We start from the raw sequence: 23801 nt of genomic DNA, 5'->3' as shown, positions 1-23801 counted from the left end.
TCTATGACTGGTGGTTCTGCCTATTATGATCATGTTAGAACAAGTGAATATGCTGACATAGAAATTGAGGATGGTTCTGTGGAAGTGCACCAGGATGAGCAGGATATTTGTGTAGCTGACGCTAATGAGGATGTTGATGATCAGGATGTTGTTGATGAGGATGTTGTTTGTGTAAATTAGGCACCAGTGGATGAAACAGTTGTTGCCCATGATAAGTAAAAGCCCATTGTCATGCTGGGGCACAAGACTCTGCATCATCAGTGGTTTTTTTTGGGAAAGCTTAGTTTTTTCTTGGGAGATACACTTGCTGGAGAAACTGAAGGAGAAGCCGCCGCTGCATCACGTGCCATTTGAGCTGAAAATTTGCTTACCAACAGCTCTTTGCATCTCTTCAGGTCTGTGTCCATTGGGAAGAAAGACACAATGTCTTCATACCTTCTGGGATGAGTATCCACTCCCAGCAGCAGCAGACATAGCACTCAAGGATTCTCAAGAAAGACACAACATAATACTGAAACCTTAAATCTTAAATCTTGCATTTGCTCTGTTCAGCTTGTCCACATATCTGTGGTTAAGTGGACAGTCGGTACAACAGCATTTTGGAGGCCATTAATTACGTTTTTTTTTACTGTCCCTGTACAGGTTGGGAATAGCTTTTCTAGTAAAGTGGAATCTTTGCAATTGTTTTTTAAAGCTCTACTAGAAGTCTTCCTGGTCTCATGGGATGAAAATCCACTTCCAGCAGCAGCAGCAGGCATAGCGCTCAAGGATTCTTCTGGGGCAAGGACAGATGTGAATTAATAAAATATTTTTTGTAAATGTCTCCCCTCCACCCTCATAAATTTGCTTCAGAAAAAGAAATTTAATAAAATTTACTAATAATCAAATCTTTCTTTCCCTGCCTTCAACTACATACATACTCCAACTCCCTCAGGCCTCTTGAATAATAAAAACATTTATTTCCTGGTGTGCCATGTTGGAAGTTGAACTGCCACTGCTGCTGCAATCTTTGACATGCGGTTGCTGAATGCCAAAAATGTCCAGAAATGTTTATTGGTCCAGACAGCATCTCCTGCATGCCCCTTTGATTAAAAAAAGAATATTCTGAACCACCAAGTTGAATTTGTGGGCAAAACATGGGACATATTGTTCACCCATGATCTCCCCTCCTCCCTCATAAATTTGCATCGGAATCAAAAAAATAAATTTAATTTACTACCAATCAACCCTTCCTATCCCTGTCTTCAACTACATACATACTCCAACTCCCTCAGGCCTCTTTATTAATGAAAACATATGTTTCCTTATGTGTCATGTTGGAAGTTGAACTGCCATGTGTTTGTGCTGCCCACTGCTGCCGCTTAGCTTAGCCAGCTAGCTTGGTGCAAATTTTGGGCCTAACCTGGATGAAAACAATATTGTGAGCTGTGAGGTGGTCAAAATTGACTGGAAACGAGAGGAATTAATGTTATTGAGGTTAATAATATTGTAGGATCAAACAACACAAATTATGTGATTTTAGCAGATTTTATCAATTTAAAAAAAAAAAATACAAACACTTGCTGCTAGCGCCAGCTGCCCCAGTGTCTTTATTATAGACTCGTCTCGGGATCATCATTTATATTTGTAGGAGGAGCAATTACCACAGCTGCACCATAGAGCAAAAAGGCAGCAGGAAGATATATCAGAGGAATAAAAGGGGATTATGGGGCTGATGCAGAGATGAATATGCACTTGTTGGTGGACCGTACCTTGTTTGTTTTCGCACTGCGTATGCTCTGAAGTGCCACATATGTAGCTACGATGCAGAGACTGCACTTTTATTCACATCTACCCTTACAACTGAAGAGATGCAAGTGGCCTGTAACTGGTGCTCTCACAAAGACAAAGGGCCTGATTCAGAGCCGCTCGTAAGCGGCCGCTCGTTCGTTCCGACCGATGTTTGCACAACTGCGCATGCGTACGGATTTTAATACGCATGCGCAAACCAGTCAGTGCAGCCGAAAAACACGTGCTCGCTAAATAGCGAATGCCTGCTATTTTGAGTGACAGAATGAGGCGTTTGTGGGTGGTAACAGGGGAAGGTGCTTGAAAATGGGGAGTGGAGGGAGATCAGAACGCAGGCGTGCCAAACGGTCAAAACGGGCGTTTTAAGGGTGTGCATAATTACTAAAGCAGCGTCATCGACCACGTCACTTGGTTGTTTTATAGTTAGAACTGCTCGCATGATTGTGGTAGGAAAAACCAACCACAAGAATAGCGAGCAGTTCATACGCCATCCGATGTACTCGATTAATCTAATAAATAGCGAACATGACGTATGATGCGAGCGGCCAGGGGCGTTTTTTTAAAAATTACGTTCGCATGTTTTGTTTGCTCGTTCAGACATAGAGGCGTGAACAGACCGCAAAGAGCGAACGGTTAATTTAAATAGCCAGCCCCTTTTTCTGGACGAGCGAGCGCAAATAGCGTCCGGCTCTGAATCAGGCCCAAAGTTCACTGCAGCTGCAAACTAGTCTTAGCATAAAAGTATATATGGCTATTTCCAGGTGTATCTTCTACACTTAGTATCAGGTAAGTACAAGTGTGCAATGATGATGGTGACTAAAAGCAAACCAATCATACACCTAGGAGACGGGTGCACCGCAAGATGCGTACAGCTCTGCATACAGGGAACATATGCATTTCCTCCATGCACGCAATTCAGGAGCAACATACAGAACAGGCAATTCCCATCCAACTCCTCATTGTGAATAAGACACAAGTGTATAAAGAAATATAATAACAATGGCAGAACTGAGATAGGAAACAATGATCAACTACAATGAGAAAACAAACATACTTACCGATGGATAAAGCCTTTTGAGTGTAGATGTTCCAAACCAGACACGATTTCAGCTGCATAGAAGCTGGCAGAGAAAGAAAGGAAACTGCAGTAAACATATGCAGTGGTGTAACTAGGGGGGGTTGGGCAGGGCTTGTGCCCTGGGCACCATCGGAAAGGTGGAGGGGTGGGCACCGCCAGCCGATGTCCAGGACACTGGCCATGGTCAGTGTAGTGCGCACCACATGGAGTGCGGTCCGCACTACACAGTAACAAACACCACCTGCCGCCAGCTAGTACACTCATACTACCCGGCGTTAGTGTTTGTTTTGGCAGCCAATGAGAGTCAGACAGACTCTCATTGACTGCTGCGCTGCGCCCACTGACGGTGCCGGGCTGGAGCTCACTCATGAGCTCCATCTTTTGGCTCCCGCAGTGGGTGATGGGAGAGATGTCATGATGTCTCTCCCATAATGCAGAGCGGGGCAGCCCGGGAGGACAGAGGAATGGACGGCGGCGGGCGCATAAGCGGGGATTCAGGTAAGTGTCTTTGGCACTGCTGAGGGGGAGGACTACTACTACTGGGGACACTGCATTGGGGGGACCACTACTGGGGGCACTGCTGGGGGTACTACTACTGGGGGCACTACATAGGGGGGCCAATACTGGGAGCAATGCATAGGGGAGCTACTACTGGGGGCACTATATAAGGGGCACTGCATAGGGGGAACCACTACTGGGGGCACTGCATAGTGGAGACTACTACTGGGGGCACTATATAAGGGACACTGCATAGGGGGGACTACTACTGGGGGCACTATAGAAGGGGCACTATATAGGGGCTTACTACTGGGGCACAATATAAGAAGCACTACTGGGGGCACTGCATAGGGGGACCACTACTTGGGGCACTGTATAGGGGGTCTGGGGGCACTGCATAAGGATGACTACTACTGGGGGCACTATATAAGGGGCACTGGATAGGGGTGACAATTACTGGGGGCACTGCATAGGGGGTACTACTACTGGGGCATTGCATAGTGGGACCACTACTGGGGGGACTGTATAAGGGGCACTGCATAGGGAGGACTACTACTGGGGGCACTATATAAGGGGCACAGCATAGGGGGGACCACTACTGGTGGCACTGCATGGGAGGGCTACTATTGGGGCACTGTATAAGGGGCACTGCATAGGGGAGACCACTACTGGGCGCACTGTATAAGGGGCACTAGTGGGAGCACTGAATAAGGGGGACCACTACTGGGGGTCACTGTATAAGGGGTACTACTGGGAGCACTGCATAAGGGGGACCACTACTGGTGGCAATGCATAGGGGGACCACTACTGTGGGCACTACTGGGAGCACTGCATAGGGGAACCACTACTGGGGGCACTGTATAGGGGGGACTACTACTGGGGGCACTGCATAGGGGGGACCGTATAAGTGATACCACTGGGGGCACGGTATAAGTGATACTACTGGGGGCACAGTATAAGGGGCACTGCATAAGGAGCACTGTATAAGGGTTCTGGGGCACTGTGTAAGGGTGTACTACTGTATAGGGGCACTACTATACAGTAGTAGTACACTGCATAAGGGGCACTGCTACTAGAGATATTGCATAAGAGGCACTACCACAGTGGGCATTGCAAGAGGGGCAATACTACTTAGGGCATTAATGTGCATATGGAATGGAAAGGAATGTTCCCAGAGTGACAAGAAATGGTGGTGTGTCATATTGCCATGCCCCCATTTTCCAGTGGCCACGTCCCTTGCCTTCAGTGCGCACACCTACTGAGGGGGGGTTAACTTGCCCTGGGCTCCAAATACCCTAGTTATGCCACTGAACATGTGTAGTAACCTTCAGGAAGAGTTTACATACAGAATTACACCTTTATCTTTTGTTGACATACAACTCACTATATAAATATAAAATACACTGGTAACACCTCACCCCTGCTGCTCAGGACTGTGTAGCACACTGTCTTATGTGATATCCCATATTCAGATATCACCTCATTGTGTCTGACAGTCAGAAGGAAGAAATGGCTTATATAACAGTCAGTGCAGAGTGGTAATGGACACAGGGGCTGGCTGGCAACTTTTAGCCTGGGGGGCAAATGCCTGCAGGCGGTCCTGGCAGAGGAGTAGCGTGTAGCCAGGGTGCCCGAAGAACATGCGTGCTACGGCGCCCCCCCCCTCAAATGTTTCAGGGAGGAGGCGGGTCCATATGGGATTAAGGTAAGGTAAAAATAAAGATTAGGGGCAGCCCCCTGTCGTAGTGCCCATATGCAGTGCCCCCGTGTGCCACAGGAGAGAACACCCTTATGCAGGCCTCCAGTAGTGCCCCCAGTAGTGATCCCCCCTATGCAGTGCCCCTTGTGCCCCCAGTAGTAAGCCCCTTATATAGTGCCCCCAGTAGTGGTCCTCCCTGTGCAGTGCCCCATGTGCCCCCAGTAGTAAGCCCCTTATATAGTGCCCCCAGTAGTGGTCCTCCCTGTGCAGTGCCCCTTGTGCCCCCAGTAGTAAGCCCCTTATATAGTGCCCCCAATAGTGGTACCCCTTATGCAGTGCCCCTTATATAGTGCCCCCAGTAGCAGTCCACCCCCCATGCAGTGCCCCCAATAGTGGTAACCCTTATGCAATGCCCCTTACATAGTGGCCCCAGTTGTAGTCTCCCCCTATGCAGTACCCCCAGTATTGCCCTTTATATAGAGCCCCCAGCAGTGGTCCCTCGATGCAGTGCCCCCAGTGGTAGTCCCCTCCCCCTATGTAGTGCCCCTAGTAGTAGTCCCCTCCCCCCTATGCAGTGCCCCTAATAGTAGTCCTCCCTTGTAGTGCCCCCAGTAGTAGTAGTACCCCCTTGTAGTGCCCCCAGTAGTACTAGTCCCCCCCTTTGTAGTGCCCCCAGTAGTAGTAGTCCCCCCCTTTGTAGTGCCCCCAGTAGTAGTAGTCCCCCCCTTTGTAGTACCCCCAGTAGTAGCCCCCCCTTGTAGTGCCCCCAGTAGTAATAGTCCCCCCTTGTAGTTCCCCCAGTAGTAGTAGTCCCCCCCTGGTAGTGCCCCCATAGTAATCCCCCCCTGGTAGTGCCCCCAGTAGTCCCCCCCCCCCAGTAGAGAGAGACTTAATAAAAAAAAAAAAAAATCACTTACCTGAAACTCCCGCTCCTGGTCCCGCCGCTAACAGCTCCTCCGGCCGCTTTGCATGGGAGAGACGTCATTACTCATGACGTCTCTCCTATTACCCACAGCGGGACCCGGAAGATGGCTCCCGCAGTGGGAGCAGCAGCAGCCGATGAGAGTATGACAGACTCAGCAGCTGCTGATTACAGCAAACACACAGCTGCCGGCTCCGGCGGCTGTGTGTTCGTGCTGTGTAGCACTGACCGGACTCCGTCCGGTCAGCGCTACACACGCGGTGCAGTCTGTGTCACAGTGACACAGACTGCCCGCGGCCCGCATGACGCTGCGGCCTGGGGGGGCACATGGCAACCTGCCCCCCGGCCCAGCCCACCACTGAATGGACACCAGGGGCTTCATGGGGAAGGGCCACGGAAGAGAGAGGGGAGGCCAGGAGATACTGAGGATGAAATAAGAGGAAGCTACAAGCAAGAATGATAATAAACAGAAATTTGACAGGCCCAAACAGCGCTACCTGACTTGTGGTGCCCTGTGCGATAGCACCGGCCGCACTACTCTAGCTACGGCCCTGTTTGCTATGGGTAACACCTTCACTTCTATAAACCCGCACTTTAGTAAATACATACCTCCCAACATTTGTGTGAAGTAGGAAATGCATGTGGGTGATTAGGGGGCATGGCTTATGGCAAAGGGGGCGTGGCCTTGTTGAAAATAAAATACCCAAAAGTCACGCCCCCATTTTAGTCATGCTGGGGCTTTGGCAGTGCTCCGGGAGCTGGACACCCGCCAGCCTCTCCCAAAGCTGACACAGTGTGTGTGGATGATGTGCTATCCATTCACCACTGCTCTGCTACAACAAGCAGCGTTGTCAGAGTGTTTCCCTAACCTCCTTCCTGGCCATGGAACACCACGGCCCGTGGGTGAAACAGCGGGACAGTGCCCAAGAAGTGGGACTGTCTTGCTGAAATGGTATCCGGTCTAAAGATCTACAGTAAAAAGGTAGACAATGTCTTGATAGACACCAGATATTAGACAGGCAATAGGTCGACAGGGACAAAAGGTCGACGGGGACAAAAGGTCGACACACTAAAGGCCGACATGTTAGAAGGTCAGCAGGTGCAAATGGTCGACAGGGTCAAAAGGTCGATATGCAAATGGTTCACACATGATTTTTTTTTTAGGGTTAGGCATTTACCCAAACAGCTAGGGTTAGGCACTTACCCCAACGGTCAGGCGCTTACCCCAATGGTTAGGGTTAGGCACCAGGAGGGAGGGTTAGGGTTGGGCACTAGAAGGGATGGTTAGGTACCGACCCCTACGATTAGGGTTAGGCACCAGGAGGGAGGGTTAGACACTAGAAGGGACGGTTAGGGTCAGGTACCTACCCCGACGGTTAGGGTTAGGCACCAGGAGGGAGGGTTAGAGTTAGACACAAAGAGGAGGGTTAGGGTTAGAGTGAAGATTAGGGTTAGAAAAAAAAAATATGTCAACCATTTTCATGTCGACCATAAGCATGTCGACCCTTTGACCATGTCTACCATATGTACCTGTTGACTTTCTTATATGCCGACCTTTAGTGTGTCGACCTTTTGTCTCTGTCGACCTTTTGTCCCTGTCAAACTATTGCCTGTCTAACATCTGGTGTCTATCTAGATATTGTCTACCTTTTTGCTGTAGATCTTTCAATCCATAACCGCTGAAATAGGGACAGTTGGGATATATGTAAATATACCCCCAGACCAGCCAGCATGAGGATATCAGTGTTATTTATGTGCCTATTTGCATTCTTTACTGTATTTTGTCTGCAATGGTGTCAGGTATGACTGTAGTCTCACAATGTTTCAGGGTGGATGATAGCTGGACCAGCTGGACAAGGACAATTCAGGAATTACATCCATCACGGTCTGCAGCCCTGACATTTCTAAAAGTTATGCAGTAAGTCAAATCCTCCCTCATCTACTACTGTACTCTATATGCAGCATTACTCTCAGCTCATTTTCAGCTCTTACGTTGATGTAATGAGACCCAATGGTCCAGTTGTTTCCAGCAGATCAAATAGGTCTCCTCCACATGCCAGCTCCATCCCCAGGAAGAGAAGCTCCTGTTAGTAGACAGACACAGATCCAAAATATTATGATATATTATATTACTGTTCTCATTCATCAGCAGCTACAGACAGCACATAACTCACTGTCATTTACAAAGTAAAAATAATTATATTTGACAATAAATTAGTAATTCACTTGATGAGATGGCTAGAGACAGAATAGCTGAACTTTCTATAGGGTTGTGCATTGTGTGCTTCAAATCCAAGTCTGAAAACAGGTTACAATTTATTTTAGACAGGTGCAATAAAAAATGGTGTCTGGCAGCACGGCCTGCTCCTTACAGGGGCAAGGAGTATGTAGGCAGTAGGAGGAAGGAATAGTGCTATGATACCATGATACAATTACTACATAAAGTGGTCAAGTTTATAGAAATCCCCAGTGGGCCCACAGCCTGAAGCTGTGATGGATATGGGGGGTACTCTGGTGTACTAATCATGATCATTACAGTAAGAACCATTTATTTATATGTTTATTTTATTTGAATGCAACTACAAGTCCACGTGACAATGAATTGTGAACACTTTAAGGAAAATATATCAAAACTTTGAGAGAGATAAAGTGGAGAGAGATAAAGTACCAACCAATCAGATTCTAATTATCATTTTACAGGCTGTTTAAAAATGACAGTTAGGAGCTGATTGGTTGGTACTTTATCTCTCTCCACTTCATCTCTCTCCAAGCTTTGATAAATCTTCCCCTATTAAAATTTGGGCTGCAGCCCACTAAACTTTTCATGGTTCCTGAAGTGACTCCAGGGAGTGCTTAAATTTGGCACGGCTGTCCCAGATCATGCTGACACGTGCCCGGAACCTCTCAGGAGTACATAATGCTCTTTACACAAATGATAACAGTCAGGTTTTGTCTTCAGCCTGCTGGATAGAAACATATGCACTAACTGGTCCTCTACCAACCAAGTGCCCAGTGCCGGATTAAGGGTGGGGCGGACAGGGCGGTCGGCCCGGGGCCCCCACACACATTATCTCTAACTCGGCAAAGCAATATCTGTACTCCTCACCCGGCTCTGTATCTCCAGACATGGGCGCTTCTACGGCCGCACTGAGCCTCTCTGCAGATCCCCTTCTCCCGTATACTAATGAGCCGCTACCAGTCAGGGTGGCCCTAGATGGTTTCCATTTGTTGGAGGGGATGAAGCTCATGTCACTCTCATGGGGTAACCAGACGCTGCTATTGGACCACGCACGCAGGACTGTGAACTGCCAATTACAGGGTAGGGCTGCTGCTGGGGGGAGGGATGGTGCTGGGGTGGGTTTGTTCACTGCTCGGCACAAAATGCGTCTAATCCACGTGTGGGGGGAGTGTGTGCAGCGGTGGGAGGTGCAGAGGGGAACGCATTATGTGGGGGTGTGATGATGTGTCAAGTCACTCATGGCATTTTGGGCAACCACTGCCACTAGAGGTTTAATTATTCATATGGCAGACCACCCCACCCCTGTGATAAGAAGGGAGGTGGGGTGGTCTGCCTGAGCAGGTGGGCTGTGATGGAGTGACATGTATTATCATTCCCTGTGTAATATAGCATGGGGCGAGGTAAGCTGTGATTTGCCAGAAGCTTTTCTACTGCAAGTCCCTGCAGTCATGTAACTACGAATCCCAGCTAGCTCCACTGATGGAACCTGTAGTCCAACATTATCTGCCTCTGTGTTAGAGTGGCTTACAGTATATACTGCATGTGACAGTTTTTTATGGCTGGGTAAAGCATACGCGCACGCAGGGGGGGTTTCTGAGTACCTAGAAACCGCCCCCGGCCGCCGCGCTTTTTTTTTTTTTCTAAAGAGAGGGAGCACCGGAGTTCAGGTAACTGTCCCTGCTGCTATACTAGGTGGGCTGACTGAATGTAGGGGGAGCTGCAGCGCGCAGCCCTTCCCAGGCGCAGGCAGTTGCCATGGAGCATTCTGAGAGGCTGAGCAGCCGAGGGTGTCTCACAAACTGTATTTCCGGCACTCTCTCTCCCGCAGCATCAAGTGAGTCTATCACGTGGGGGAACTCACCGACTGTATTCCCTGCTCTCTCCCTCCGCAGCCGCAATTGTGTTTATCACTTGTGGGGGTCGCACTGAATGCATACCCGGCGCTCTCCCCGGTTCCGCAGGTGTGTTTATCACATGTGGAGGTTGCCGGCGGTGAAGAGGGAGGGGGAGCGGGAGGGGGGTCGTCTTTGTGAGTGTGTGTGTCAGTGTGTAGTCCTTGTCAGTGTGTTGTCCTTGTCAGTATGTAGTTTTTGTCGGTGTGTGTGTCAGTGTGTGTGTGTCAGTGTGTGTGTCAGTGTGTGTGTGTGTCAGTGTGTTTGTCAGTGTGTGTGTGTGTGTCAGTGTGTAGTCTTTGTCATTGTGTGTGTGTCAGTGTGTAATCTTTGTCAGTATGTGTGTGTCAGTGTATAGTCTTAGAGTGTGTGTGTGTGGCAGTGAGTCTGTGTGTAGTCTTTGTCAGAGTGTGTACTTGTGTACTCTGTCAGTGTGTAATAATATAATATATATAATATTTGTATATTTATAACTCAGTCAGCATAAAATAATGTGGTATATTAATGAGACCTCTTTATAATTTAATTTCATTGTTATGTAAGGAAACATTTAATGGTTATTACAATTTTTGGTACTTCCGTATCTTTGCGGCCCCCTGGTTACGGGACTTACATATCTTCACTGAATAGTGTAGATACGTAAGTAGCGTAAACTTCAGGAAATACTATTTGGCCCCTTGAGGGCTCGGTGTCTCACTTTGCTCGCCACATTGATTTATTCCCCCTCCATGCCCACTTGGATGGTAGGGAATGACGGATGGTAGGGAATGACGTTGGACATTAGCGTAAAGATGAGCCAGTGTCCAACGTCATTCCCTACCATCCAACATCATTCCCTACCATCCAACGTCATTCCCTACCATCCAAGTGGGCATGGAGGGGGAATAAAACCATGTGGCGAGCAAAGCGAGCCACCGTGCCCTCAGCGTGGCGAGAGCAAGGAGCCCGCAAGGGGACGAATAGTATTTCCTGAAGTTTACGCTACTTACGTAGCGTAACCAGGGGGCCACAAAGATACGGAAGTACCCAATTTTTTTAGTGTAAATTAGATGCTGTCTGTCGCACAGACTCTCTCCTATATTTTATGTTCACATAATTTCAGTATCTTACTCTTAGTATGTGGTACTGTAATGCATGTGGAATATATTTGACACCTAATGTATTTTTGCATTTATCACATTGAAGGCAAAGGCTGAACCTAAGCTTGCTGTGCAGTTTGTGCGTATATATATATATATATATATATATATTGGAAACCCCCCTTTCAAAATCCTGCGTTTGCCACTGGGGTAAAGGAGAACTAGTCTAAGGGGGAATGAATTATCAGCACTGCTCTCCTGGAGTGGATAGTGTCAGTGTTTATTAGTAATCACAGACTCTGGGGATGCTCAGTCAGAATGGGTAGTTGCAATATACACCGGCACCTGGGTATTGGGGGAGCAGGGATCCTGCTTATTTGTACAGGGGGAGAGAAAATAAGAATGTTTCATGTATAGTCTTACAGACTTCATGGGTTAATGTCACGGCACTGTGTGAGGGATGCGGAGACAGAGACTATAATAGTGCTGATGAGTGTGGCTATGCAGAGGGCAGAGTTCTCCAAAGAGGTCATTGGAACTTTTATTACAGTACATTTACTGTGTATGTTCCTGTCTGGCACAGTGACCTCCAGTGCAACATACCTGCTGACGGGGTAGGAGAAGGGTCTTTGCATGCACTACGGGAGATCCATGAAGGGCACAGTGTCACTGTCACCCTGCTGAAAGTCCTCCCAGAACAAGTAGCACTCAATGGGGCATATTCAATTGGGGGTGAGGTTTAGCGAGGTAAAAAACCTTGCGCCCCTCACGCCCAATTTTGGAATACCACGGTATCCAATCAAAAAAAAGTGGTTGCAGGGTTTTCAGCTCTGAAAACCCTGTGGCGCGAGAAAAAATTAAATAAAAATTCTTCACATACCAGGCCGGGGGTCTCCAGTTGTCTCCGCAGCTCCTGGTGGCCTCCTCTCCATCTTCTCTCTGGAGAGGGGGCTGCTGGGAGTCCTGGGGGCTGCTGGTAGGCTCCGGGGGGGGGGCACACAGACACTGGGGGGGTCACACACACACAACACTCATACACACACACACACTCACTCATGCACACTTACAAACACTCACACACACTGACATACTCACCCTGCAGCAGAGGACCCAGCTTCCGACGCTGGATGAAGAAGATGCAGAAAACAGCGCTGCAGAAGGTGAGTAATTATGGACTAATTAAGCTAATTGGATACTTCCAATTGCTTAATTAGTCCTCAGGGGGGAGGGTGCTGCCAGGGTGCCAGAGCAAGTCCCAGTGATTTTCTCCAAAAATGCAATGGAGGTGCATGAAAAATAACCTCTCGGGGCACAAATATCCATGCTTGTGCACAGATGGAATCATCAAACTGACTGGGGTACTAATTAAGTCACATCTGCTTAAGCATACATAACCTTAAAATCTGGACTGCAAGCAAAAAATAAAATCTGGACTGTTAGGGTGCCTTTAGGACCGAGGGCCTGATTCAGACCCGGTCGCAAGCGCTGAGTGCTCGCAACCGGGTCGATGGTGGCCCAGAGCACATGTGCACGACGGAGCCGGCTCCGTTGTGCGCATGCGCGAGACCCGGATAGTGACGGGCAATCCGTCGCTCCGGGTCTCGTACCAAAGAGGGCGTGCTGTCGATGTTGAGTGACAGCACGCCCCCTGTGGTGAGCGGGCCGGGGGAGTGGCTGCCCAAACGGAGGCGTTCCCATGTGAACGCCTCCGTTTGGGGCCGACCCCACTGACATAACGAGTGATGTCAGTGGGAGAGATTTCGGCTCTGTTAGAGACGAAATCTCTCTGGGGCTTGCGGCAACGAGACCCTACCACAAGGGTCTCGTCGCAAGCCCGATGGTCGCGATGGTCTTGACCTCTGTCAGAGCGTCCGGCTCTGAATCAGGGCCCGAGTTTGGAAACAAGTGCTCTAGGGTACACTTTATTTTCAGCGTTCCTTCCCAAAGTTTTCAAATAAATCACTTTTTTTTACTTTATTTCCCCTTGCACCTTTCCTTGACAAAACACTGGTTATTCTTGTTATTGGGCATAATAATATCCTTATTATGTGTGACAGCTGAGAGATCTATATTTGCATAATCTAAAACAGAGAATATGGCTCAGGCAGTAAAGACCACTCAGTCATAAGTTAACTCATATTCCCATTTGGGAGTTAAATGCAATACAATGTTTTTTGTTTTTTTGTTTTGTTTTGTACCTTAAGTTATTGGTACTTTGGTGGGAGTCCAACTAATTTTAAATGGTTTTGGAACTTGCAGCAGATAGTTGGTGGTGCAGAGAAGAATTATATTGTAGTGTTAGAAAGGGCTTTTTATGTATTGGAGATTCATGGACTACTAATTTAATGGTAAGTACAAGCTACTTTAACAGTGGGGAAGATATTTAATTTTTGGTGGGGTGCTGGTAGGAGGTATTTAATTTAAGTATCTTGATAGTGGCCATTGACAAAGGGATCGGAGCCTCTGGAAAAGTGGGTGGGGTCTCGGGGAAAGTGGTGGGGCCGCACAGCACCCCATTCACTTCACTGTGAGGGCATGCCCAGCACTCTCTGAGATGCTGGGCTGCCCCCAGACTTCCCTACCCTGTAAATAGATGCCGTTTGCATGCACACAACATCTTCTCTACCACTGCTCTGCTATGTAGAGCAGCAATGTGTGCTCCCCCCAAATTCCTCCCCAACTGCAGGACACTGTGGCCCGCAGGCAGGGCCGGACTGGCCATCGGGCCCTTCTGGCAAATGCCATAAGGGCCGATGGCCAAATGGGCCGGTTCGGTCAAGTGCAGGCATACCCAATACTACAGCACCGCCTCCCGGGCAGCACCATACTTATCTGTTTAATATGCACGGCCGCGTCATGTCGTCATCACGCGGCCGGCGCCTCTGTGTGAGGAACACGATGGGGGCATTAATGTAATGCTAATCAGCCAGCTCCTGTGAGCTGGCAATGTGCAGGGCTGCCCGGTGTTATATGCGGCCGCGTCATGACGTTGGGACGTCTTTACGCGGCCGCTTACCTCAATCTGTTCAATACACTGGGCGCCCGCTACTTACAGTGTGATGCGCAACGCCCAGCTCTGAATAGGACAGCGGCCACAGCCTGCCCCTTCTTGTGACTCTGCCTCCCGAGTGCCTGTGACAAGGTCCGGTCTCCCAGGTTTGCTCAGGAATGAAGGCTGCTGTGATTGTATGCGCCGCGGTGCTGGAGCTGAAGTGCGGGGCCAAGCATGCCGTCTTCTGGAACACCAGGTAAGTGTTCTAATCCTCACAGCCCAGTGTTCCGTTCTCCCCCCAGCCCAGTGTCTACCCCATGTCCAGCCCAGTGCCCCTTCTCTCCCTATTCCAGAGTCCCCCACCATCTCACTGACCCCCATCTCAGTGTCTCCTACCCACCCAGTCCAGATTCTCCCCCGGTCCCTCCATAAACAGCTTACTGCCCCTATCTCATTGCCTGCCATCTAGAACCCTCCAGCCAGCACAGTCAGTGCCCACATTCATCCCAGTGCCCCCCTTCTCCAACCCCATCTGCCTCCCTTTCTCATCCAGCAGAGTGCCCCCCATTGCACCGTACCCCAATCCAATCCAGTGTCCCTCTCTAATATCACTCCCCCTCACCCCAGCTCATCCAGCCCAGTGCTGTCCCCCCCCCCTCCAATGTCACTGCCTCCTTAACTGGGAACAATGCGGCCACCGCTTATCCCCCACCATTATTAAGGCACGCTCCCTCCCCGATGCCTAAACCTAACCTCCCCGCACCATAAACCTAACACTCTCCGGTGCCTAACCGTAACCTCCCCCCTAGTGCCTAATCCTAACCTCCCCCTCCCCTTAACCTAACCCTCCCTCCCTGGTGCCTAAACCTAACCTCCCCCTAATGCCTAAACCTAACTTCCCCCTCACCACACCCTAAAACTAACACTCCCCCATAGTGCCTAAACCTAAACTCCCCGCACCCTAATCCTAACCCTCCCTCCCCGGTGCCTAAACCTAACCTCCCCCTAGTGCTTAAACCTAACCTCCCCCTAGTGCCTAAACCTAACCTCCCCCTCCCCGCACCCTAATCCTAACCCTCCTTCCCCGGTGCCTAACCCCGCTAACTAACCCTGCACCCTAACCCTCCCCTAAATGGCGTTACTTACCTTCGGGATGCCGGCGGCAGGGATACTGGTACTGGGAACCCGACGCTGTCGGGATTTCGGCACCGGTATTTAGACTGTTGGCATCCCACATGCCTGGATACCGACTAAATCCTATAGGGATCATTGTGCCCTCTAACCAATGCAGGGAAATGGTACTGATAATCCCATTTGAATGTATATATCTCTGATTTTTTTTTTCCCCCAAGTATATAACAGCTACAGTTATATAGAGTCAGTGAGTATTACTATTGTGTCAGGGAGTCTCCCTGACAATGAGGGAGAGTTGGCAAGTATGGGTGTAATGTGATGAAGGGGCACTACTGTGTGGCATCATTTGAATTGGAGGTACTATTGTGTGATCATGCCCCTTCACAGTGAGACCACACCAGATATTTCCGCCGCGCGCCTGCGGCGCACAAACTCCCTGCGCCGCTGTCTCTCCCTACTTCAATTGTGGATGAGGACACCAATGCTCTTTATGTACACTAAGCACCAGAATGTGGAGTTACAGCTCTGCTTTGGTGTGCACAGATGTGTCCTCCTCTGTGTTCTAAACAAATCCTACAGTGATCACCATCTAATCCTCTACAACTGCTAAGCTAGGGCTTGGTCAATTGGGAAAATTCCTTCCCTTTTCTTTGTGTGTGACCTTCACCAGTGATTCTCAAACTCGGTCCTCAGGACCCAACACAGGGGGGAATTCAATTAGAGGCGAAATCAGCCGTCCGATTTTGCCACCGACGGCGAAAAAACGTCCATTTACTGCCTAAAAACTGGAGAAAACTTTTCTCCAGCCTAGGGCAGGTGAAAAAAATGTGCTAAATCCCTATGTATGGGTAGAAATGTGGGGATTTCTTACACCCTTTGGACAGCCCCCCTAATGATACTTTAGCAAAAAAAAAAATTTGTAAGTTGCATACTTTGGCGAAAAACTACCACTGAAATTTCAGTCAAAATTTTTATTTTTTTCGTGAAAAATGCGTTTTTGGGTCTGGTATTTCAGAGGGCCATAAGGATGCGCCAAGTGTTTTGCACTTGGCTGGCGCAGGCGTTTTTTCAAAGCGCTAAAAAGCACACCTGCGCCAGCCACTTGCGATGTTTAAAACACTTGTCGCTTCTTTATGGCCCTCCGAAATACCAGATCCAATACGTTAAACACATTTAAAAAAAAACTACCTTTTCAGCGGTCGTTTTTCAACAAAGTACGCAACTTACAATTTTTTTTTCTGAAAAAGTTTCATTAGGGGGGCTGTCCAATCAAAGGGTTCTGTAAGAAATCCAAATTTTTACCCAAAAAATAGAGATTTTGGTAATATTTCCCTATTTCCCAAAATGGCGAAAAGTTTTCTCCATTTTTACATGAAAAGATGCGGTAATATCGCCGGTACTTGAATCCGGCCCACAGTTGATGTTTTCCAGGTCACCCAGCAGGTTCACAGGTGTGACTTACATCAATGAAGTGCCAGCTTTAACTAACAGAACCAACCAAGGGTGGCATGTAATAGAGATCGAGTTTGCTGGAGGTGCGGGATGCCGATTGATCTCGATCGTTTTTTTTAAAGTTGCAATAATTTACAAGACAAAACCAGTTCAGGTTTGCCTTGTAAATGATTGCAACTTTAAAAAAACGATCGAGATCAGCCGGCATCCCGTTTCCGACAAACTCGATCTCTATTATATGCCGCCCCAAATGTCTGACTATGGCACATGTTTGAATCCCCTGCAGGGGGAGCTCTCAGCTCTGTATGTGTTTTTTAATACAGAGATTGATGTACACTTGCATGTTCTAATATTAATTATATTTGTAATGGAATAAGCTAAGTGGGAGGAGTCAAGAATAGTAAGGGGAGGAGTCTGTGCCAGGAGCCAGATGCTGACATAAGGTGGGCCTGTGTGCTTTAAATGCCAGGGCCTATTTTTAGTCCCAGGCCGGCCCTGCCCGCAGGTGGGACAATGCGACAGACTGTATTAAAATGAATGGAAATCGTCCAAAACTGACTGCAAACACATCAGCTGTCAGATATCGTTAACTGGGAGGCGGAAAAAAGTGCAGAACTGGGGTTTTGGGGTGCAACATTGCGGGAACCCCCGTGCAGCCTTCAGACAGTCCCCCAAAAGTAAACTGTGTCAACATTTAAAAAAAAAAAACACTTAAGAACACCCCAAAAAAATCACTTTCATTCTGGGGGTGAGAAAAAAAAATGTTGGGGGACAAAATTAAAAACTAGCGAACTTGACTCTGGGGGGGTCCCCAAGTATGCTCCAAGTGTCTTTTTGATTGCAGGTGTTTGCGGCAGGTGGATTTTTCATGTTTTTTTCAACTTCACTTTGCAACTTTAAATTATGCTGACCCCCATTTTCAAGTACCCCAAATTTGCTGGGATAACTTATTTTCTGGAAAAAATACTACTGAATACTATTCTGCACCACGTATAGAAAAACGCTATTTAGCAGCTATTGAGCCCGTTTAAAAATGCCAAATACCTTCAGCAAGCCAAATCGGGGGGTACCATAGGGAACCCCCATGTCAGAGCATCTTTTGGGGGGTGTCAGGCTGATTTCCCCAAATCTGACAGTACTTTCCGCCTGTTCAAGTGTCGCCGGGTCCTGTTTTCGCGTACTTTCAAATCGAATACATGGTAAAGGGGGCACGCGCATGATACTTTTCCGCCTACAAAACAGGCGAAGTAGGCGGAAAGTCTGGGATGCGAAAAAGTATTGCGGCTCGGCTCAAATTGAATACGGCTCTAAGTCGTTGATGATCTGCAGCTTTGGCAAACTGCGCGTTAGTAAATATACCCCTTTGTCCACACTGCAAGGACAGTTGGGAGGTATTTCCCACATCATAAGACAAATTATAGGAAGGGCTGTAGGTCAAACAAACAAATATATTGATCACATATGCAAAATATTAATAAATACTTGACAAATGTAGGAATAAAACAATATACGTATATATATTATTGCAGTAACAAAATATATAATCTATAACCACATCACAATCAGAGGTTTATAAGTAATCAGTCTGATAATCAAATATAACAAGCAAACCATGAGTTATTGTTATATGCGGCCAAAACCAATATTAGTAGCCATGCACAGCTGTTTCACAGATAATGAATAGATGCCCAACATGTAAATACTGAATTATAATGTACTCCAATGCAGTTGCAGCTTGATTATTAATTATTTAGGCAAGCAGATAGATCAGGATCATGACTCGCATGTACAGAGATCCAGCTATGCTCAATTCAAGCAATTAGTTATGGTATGTGCAGTGCCTCTGTTATCTCAGCTGCTGGATGCTCAGGTCATGCTGCTATTAAGATGAAGCCATGAGGGATATAAGTACCTCTGCTAAGGAATAGGAATCCTGCTGGATGTGTCTCAAGCCTCCGGTGGGACAATCAGTGGTATATACACCAGGCTGCCAAACCACTGACACATTTATGCCCCTCAATAATCGCTCAGTGGTTTCCTTAGAATGTCCCACATCACATTGCTCTGCTCATGAAGGGAGAGATGTGTGCACCTAACAGTAGGGCACATAGCATTGCCTGTGTATTAGAAGTGGAAGAGAAGGGGACTGGAGAGCAACCTTGCACTGGTTTATATTATTACTTCTTCTCTTGCATGTTGGTCATTCCCACCCTGGCAGCATAGCGTGCCCAACCCCTCTAAAAAACATGCATTTGCTCCTGCTCTTCCTGCACCCCATCCACCATGTGTCTCATTCGGTACTGTTTTAGAAAAAAAGAGTTACTGCCCTGGTCACCTTAGTGACACTGCCTGAAGGATAGAGGAATCAGTCAGGTGAGGTCACAGGGTCAGTGTGGTGCCTGGACACGACTCTCTGACAACTGGCCACACCCCTCTGGTAGCTGGAAACACCCCTTCAGCAGTGCACCTTTATTTTGTGGGTCAGTTCAATTGCAAGTAAGTATTCATGAAAGTACCTCAGTCTGGAAGGCAAAAAGCCCCTGAATGATGAATGCCGTCCCAGAGACATCGTGCAGGGCCTCTCGCTCCACCAGCACCTCTCTTGCCACGTCCGCTTGCAGCACCTCCCTCTTCTTGATGACTTTGACTGCAAGTTGTCTCTTGGTCAAAGTGTCAGATGCCATTAACACCTGTACAGTACAGAGAGATGTTACAGTATCAGCAGGAAAGACAGATATATATATGACTCACATATGAGGTATGGGTCATATATTAAGTAATGATAACATTGTGTCAGGAGAAAAGAGAATGGAAGTGCACCATTACTGACTAAATTAAAAATGTGCTAAAGTATAACAGCAGGAGGCTCCCGATTTTTCAGGTAACCCCCGCACCCACACGCACCCCTGGAAGGATAGGCATTTTTGACATACAGTTGTGCCCCTTTTACACAATGTCAACATTAGTGACCCTAATACAATGCCCACAGTAGTAATGCCCCTTGTACAATGCCTACAGCTGTAGTGGCACTTACACATAATGCCCACAGCAGTGGTACCCCTTCTGCAGTGCCCCCAGTAGTGGTGCCCCTCCTGCAATGCACTCATTAGTAGTGACCCCAGTAGTAATGCCCTCTGCAGTAATGCCCCCAGTGGTAGTGCCCTGTAATAGTGCCCCCAAAGGTAATGCTCCCTGTATTAGTGCCCCCAGTAGTAATGCCCCCTGTAGTAAGCCCCCAATAGTAATGCCCATGTAATAGTCCCCTCAGTAGTAATGCCCCCTGTAAAATTGCCCCTGTAATAATGCCCCAAGTAGTTAGCCCCCAGTTGTAGTGCCCCCAATAGTAATGCCCCTGTAAGCATGCCTCTGTAAAATTTCCCTCAGTGATAGTGCCCCTGTAAAATTTCCCCCAGTAGTAAGGCCCTGTAAAATTGCCCCCAGTAGTAATTCCTCCTGTAAAAGTGCTCCCAGTAGTAATTCCCCCTGTAATAGTGCCCCATGTAAGAATGCCCCCAGTAGTAATGTCTCTGTAATAATGCCCCGAGTAGTTTGCCCCAGTACCCAGTAGTAGTGCCCCCAGTAGTAGTGCCCCTGTAAAATTCCCCCTGTAATAGTGCCACCAGAAAGAGTGCCCCAGTAGTAATGCCCCTGTAATAATGCCCCAAGTAGTTAGACCCCAGTAGTAGTGCCCCCAGTAGTAGTGCCCCTGTAAAATTGCCCCAGTAATATTGCCCCAGTAATAATGCCCCAAGTAGTTAGCCCCCAGTAGTAGTGCCCCCATTAGTAATGCCCCTGTAATAATGCCCCCCGTAAAATTGCCCCCAGTAGTAATGCCCCCTGTAAAAGTGCCCCTGTACTAAGCCCCCTGTAATAATGCCCCCAGTAGTAAGCCCCATGTAATAGTGCCCCCAGTAAGAGTGCCCCCAGTACTAAGCCCACTGTAATGGTGCTCCCTGTATTAAGCCCCATGTAATAGTGCCCCCTATAAGAGTGCCCCCAGTAGTAAGCCCCCTGTAATAGTGCCCCTACTACTAATCCCCCTGTAAAAGTGCCCCAGTAGTAAGCCCCCTGTAAGTGCCCCCAGTAGAAAGCCCTCTATAATAGTGCCCCCAGTACTAAGCCCTCTGTAAAAGTGCCCCCATTAGTAAGCCCCTTGTATTAGTGCCCCCTGTAGAAGTACCCCCAGTAGTAAGCCCCCTGTAGTAGTGCCCCCAGTAATAAGCCCCCTCTAAGTGTGCCGCGCACACACACACAAGAAAAACAAGAACACTTACCTTAAGCCCCTATCCTGCATCCGCTGCTGTCCGCCGCTCCTCGGAACTATGGGGGAAACGTCATGACGTCTCTTCATAGTGCCCGTGGGGGGAGCTGGAAGCTGGAGCTCAGGAGTGAGCTCCAGCTGCCGCTGCGGGGAGCCGGGCACCCACTGGTAAAATCTCAGCGGGCACCCGGCAAATGGAGCCTCCTTGTGGTGGCCGGGGGGTGGAAGAAGGAGTGTTGCAGCAGGGTGAACGAATCAAAGTGCCCTCTGCTGGCTGGCGCCCTACGCACATGCGTAGTCGGCGTGATGGGCAGGCCGGCCCTGGTTATAGCCCTGCTATAGCCTTAAGTTCATCTACTTTTACTGAAGTGAAAATAGGCATGTACCAAACAAAACAATGCCACTTCAGAGCCTAACCTACTCCCGTTCAATAACAAACATCTAAGATTTCTAAATTGCATTCTCCTAAATTACTGTTTGATTGAACCTTTATCCTATAAGTTTATCAGCATGGATGTATGTACAGAAGCACCAATCTGCCCAACTCCTTCCTGCAGACAATACAACTTTCCCCCCTGGTGCACACTGACATTTGCACATATAACACTATTCACATCAATAACAATAGCTGCATTTACACAGAGGCAAATGGGATATGGACGCAAACATTTATAATGACAATTGTGTAACCAATGTCAATGTGGCAGGTTTGTTATATGTACATATAGCTGTGTGTATACTGTATATACAGTTAGGCATAATGGTTACATCCTGACAAACCAGATGGAAACTAGAATCTTACATTTCCAAAGCTGCCCTGGCCGATCACTTTGTGGAAAATGAACCTCCTGATGGATAATGAGGTTCTGTGGCCAGGGCCTGCTGGGGAGACTCCGCTTCCTCCTAATGGAACATAACATAAGAATAGGTTATACATTTGCTCTTTATATAAAAGAAGAGTCAGATGATATAAAATATATATTATACAAATCAGTATTCAGCTTTGGCATATGGGCCCTATGGGATCTTGTATTGTAGGACTTAATGAAAAACATCTTTAAGCCTTAATTCAAATTTTTCTTTTATATAAGTTCTACTCGTAACATTACCACAATTTTCCAAACGCGGTCTTCCAGGCTTCCCAACAGTTCAGGTTTTAGAGATATCCATGGTTGAGCACAGGTGGTTAAATCAAATTGACTGAGGTACTAATTAAGTCACCTGTGGTCAAGCATGGATATCCTTAAAATATGGACTGTTAAGGCCCCCATATATCAGAGATGGATTGCAGCAATCGTGCAATTTGCAATCGATTGTGTATAAAAATCCGCAGTGTATGGGCTTCACAGATCGCAGATTGCAACCAAAAAGTGATTGGAATTGTTTAATCAGATTGTCCAACATGTTGGATTTCACAGATCGATTGGGGCTGTAGATTGCTAGTGTATGGACATGATCAGCAGATTTGCAGACCGTTTCTAGCAAAATGATGGGTCTTTCAAGATTGCCAGATCTGTGTTTGCTGAAATCGATCTGCAAATCACTGAAAAGATCTGTAGTGTATGGGCGCAGATTGCTCGATTGGGAAATCCTAAGATCGGGCAATAAATCTTCAAATTGTTCAATTGTGGTTTTCAGATTGCTGATGTATGGGGGCCTTCTGGGTGCCTTGAGGACCGCATTTGGGAACCTCTGCATTACCACATACTGTATATACATTTGTTCTAGGCAATTTTATGGCTTAGATTGATTGATGGTACTTTAGATTAATCTGCATTGTATAAATGTAATATAGAATGGAGGCAATGTTTCCATATACAGTAATGAGGGTAACTGTGTGTAGGGATGGGACATCGAAAGAAAACATTGGAAGTACCAATGTTTTTAACACAGAATACAAAACATTAGTTAAATATAAACATTGGTTCTCTGGAACCAATGTTAACCAATGTTTTCCGATGTTTCTGTTATTTATTTATTTTTATAGCAAACTCTACACTTAAACATATAATAGACTAATACACTTTTAAAATAATTCTTAGACTTAGACTTGAAGATTGCTGTTCACAAGTGGAAACTATCCAACATGAAAGAGCTGGAGCAGTTTTGCCTTGAGGAATGGGCAAAAATCCCAGGGGCAAGATGTGGCAAGCTCATAGAGACTTATAAAAAGCGACTTGCAGCTGTAATTGCCGCAAAAGGTGGCTCGTCAAAGTACTGACTTCAGGGGGGTGAATATTTATGCACGCTGAAGTTTTCTGTTATGTTGTCCTAAAAGTTGTTTGATTCACAATATAAAAAATACACAACTTCACAGTTGTAGACATGTTCTGTGAATGAAATGATGCACACCTTCAAACAAACAATCAACAATTTTAATTCCAATTTGTGAGGCAACAAAACATTAAAAATTGCAAATGGGGGTGAATACTTTTGCAAGGCACTGTATATATATACAGGGCTGTTTGGAGGGTGGTGCGGCCGGTGCCTCTGCACAGGATGGAATCCTCCAAGGTCACCGGTCACAAATTGCCTGGCTCCGGTGGTCTGTATGAAGAGACCTCCTGCAGTGCTGCGCAGCGCTCGCAGGGCAATGCTGATGAAGATCCCCGTCCTCCACCTATCCCCTGGCGGAAAAAGCTATGCGCTCAGGGGGATGAGGTGGGGGGGGGGGGGGTGGAGCGAAAGGGGTGGCAGTAGAGCACAGGGTGCACTGCTGTCCTGATACGGCGCTATATGTATATATAGAAATGGTGCAAAAATTATA

At 47.5% G+C, this 23801-nt stretch overlaps 1 pseudogene across 1 annotated transcript in view; it reads right to left on the bottom strand.

Moving 5' to 3' along the window:
• Nucleotides 1–23801, bottom strand: part of LOC148500860 (protein kinase C delta type-like) — a 48819-nt pseudogene that overhangs the window by 12459 nt on the left and 12559 nt on the right. Inside the window, exons 3-6 of the transcript XR_015870110.1 lie at nucleotides 21837–21937; nucleotides 19290–19463; nucleotides 7978–8069; nucleotides 2847–2909 (exon numbers count right to left, since the gene is read on the bottom strand). The product of XR_015870110.1 is annotated as a protein kinase C delta type-like (transcript). The remainder of the gene's footprint in view (nucleotides 1–2846; nucleotides 2910–7977; nucleotides 8070–19289; nucleotides 19464–21836; nucleotides 21938–23801) is intronic.

The sequence above is a fragment of the Taudactylus pleione genome, unplaced genomic scaffold (assembly GCF_031769625.1).
Source record: "Taudactylus pleione unplaced genomic scaffold, aTauple2 ptg000541l, whole genome shotgun sequence".
Classification (NCBI taxonomy): domain Eukaryota; kingdom Metazoa; phylum Chordata; class Amphibia; order Anura; family Myobatrachidae; genus Taudactylus; species Taudactylus pleione.
The sequence above is the reverse complement of the archived record's forward strand: the minus strand, read 5'-3'. Positions and strand labels throughout refer to the sequence as shown.